This window comes from Bos javanicus, chromosome 1 (genome assembly GCF_032452875.1).
Source record: "Bos javanicus breed banteng chromosome 1, ARS-OSU_banteng_1.0, whole genome shotgun sequence".
NCBI classification, from domain to species: Eukaryota; Metazoa; Chordata; class Mammalia; order Artiodactyla; family Bovidae; genus Bos; species Bos javanicus.
The window spans coordinates 144,675,606-144,677,916 of NC_083868.1; positions in this window are offsets into that span (position 1 = coordinate 144,675,606).

A 2,311-nucleotide genomic window follows, 5' to 3' on the forward strand; every position below is an offset into this window, starting at 1 on the left:
CCCAAGGTGTCCATGGAGCTCAGTGCCCGCCCCACAGGAGGTGGTGCAGCCATGCGGCCGGCCTTCTCCTCGCTTTTCTCTTCCGTCTGGGTTTGTGGGCAGTGACTTGCACACATGTGTCATATTAAGAGACAAGCCTTCTGGCTTGGTCCTCTGGGGGCTCCAGGCTGACTGCGGCTGGATGCAGCTCGGCCACCTTCTCGCGGTGCCCTCTCTCAGGGCCTCTGACCTCTGCCTGATGTCAGGACCTTCTCCTTGACCTCACATGTGGGGCTGGGGGGAGGACGGGGAGGTGCGGGGCGAGCCCGACGCTGCTGTCCTCTACAGCGGCCATCCACTGCCCTCCACTGCGGCGGACTCGCCGGGAATGTGGCAGAGAAGCCGAAACCGTCTGGGGATGCCGCCCGCCCCCAGCAGAGTGCCCTGCCGCCCAGACGGTTGGGGGTGGGGTGGGGGAGGAGGGCAGGTGGGAGAGACCCCCTCTCCCTCCCCACTCTTGGGAGCCTGCTGGCTGCCGTCTCTGACCCGGAGGGACTTCTGTGCTGCTTACCTTGTTTTTAATCTTCATAGAATGCGCTTGGATTATTTGGTAATAAAATTAAGTGACAAACGGTTGGGTGGTTTTCATGTGCGTTTTAAACTCGGTTTGCTTTCGGGCTCTGAAGGCTGGTGAGCCTGGGCTGCGGTGTCCGCCCTACAGGGCCTTTGAGGGGTTCTGGTCATGGATGGGGCTCCCCAGCCAGGTGTTCTGCGGCTCCCAGCAGTGGGCGGAGGCAGGGGCAGAGTCCCGCGAGCCCCCAGGCCTTCCAAAGTGTGCAGCCCCAGGCCTCGGAGAGGGAGTGGGGGCTGGGGGAGAGGGGAGTGGGCCAGTGGAGGAGCCCCCTGAGGGGTGTGGACGTGCGGCAGAGTGGCCTGGGCAGTGGTGTCACTCAGCAGAAGGAGCAGCGGCTGCTAGGCGGAGGGAGCGAGGGCTCCAAGCAAGACAGATGGGACGCCAGGGCAGAGTCCGTGGCGGCGGGGGTGGTGGGTCCCCTAGGAAGACGGACCTCAGTCAACATGACAAGCAGTGGGCACCTGCTGCTGGCCTGGAGGCGCAGGGGGCAGGATGTGAGCATCAAGGAGAGGGGACTTGAGAGTGGGGACAGCAGAGCCCTGGGGGGGTGCTAGTGTCCTGGGTAAGGCCCTGGTCAGCGTCGCCTGGGGCCCCCAGTGAATCCCTCTGCTGCTCTGTGGGGCAGGGCTCAGGACAGGGGAGGGAGGGGTTAGCCTGGGGACCGGGGGGGTGGAGGGCTGGCTCGTGCGGGGGCCACACCCTCTGATGTGGGTGCTTAGTTGCTCAGTCTCTTTGTGACCCCACTGACTGTAGCCCACCAGTCTCCTCTCTCATGGGATTCTCCAGGCAAGAGTACTGGAGTGGGTAGCCATGCCCTCCTTTAGGGGATCTTCCCCAACCAGGGATCGAGCCCAGGTCTCCCGCATTGCAGGCATTCTTTACCAGCTGAGCCACCAGGGAAGCTTCTGTGTCCCGCATCGGTTCTGGTGTCACCCAGCCTACAGCAAGCCGGCCCTGTTTGTGCCCGGCATTGGGCATCTCAGATTCGGTGTCCTGGGTGGGCATCCACCAGGTGGGGCCCGTCAGGGAGGGGACGGTGCACAGACAAGGCTCCCGGGATGACTGAGGTCCCGAGCCGCCTTCAGCCAGGTTTGCACGACTCCAGATGTGCCGCTGCTTGAACGCTCCTTGCTCAGTGATAACGCCGGTGACTCAGCCTGGCTGAGGTCATGGTGCTGAGAGGCTTTCAGGGTTCCCAGGGTCAGGAGCTCCGGGGGCAGGGGTGGTGGGGGGTGGTGAGGGGTTGGAGGGCTTTCACAGCGGCTGCCGCCCTGTCCTGTCTTATCTCTCTAAAGAGGCTCAAGTGACAGGTTAAAGTGTCGCTACAGGCGTACTCCTGATGTTGGATCATGTTTCTAAAGTCTTCCTTAAGGTTAAGAAATCTTTATTTTTAGATTCTGGGGAGAAAGTCTGTGATTATTTGTATCTCTGAATCCAAGTGTTTCCTCTGGTGCCACAGAGGCTTCCAGACCGTGGGCCTCCTGCTGGGCCTGAGCCTCGTCCCTCCTGTTCCTCTGGTCCCTTCCCTCCAGAGGGAAACTGAGCCTGGAGACAGGGGCCTCTTTCCAGCTGGTGCTGGCCACCCATGACCCCACTTACCCTTGACCTCACCCTCAGTTTAGGCCAACACCAGGTGTGCCACAACACGAGGCTCGGTGTACCCCGGGGGAGCAGCCCCTTTGCCCCCCAGCGCCCTTC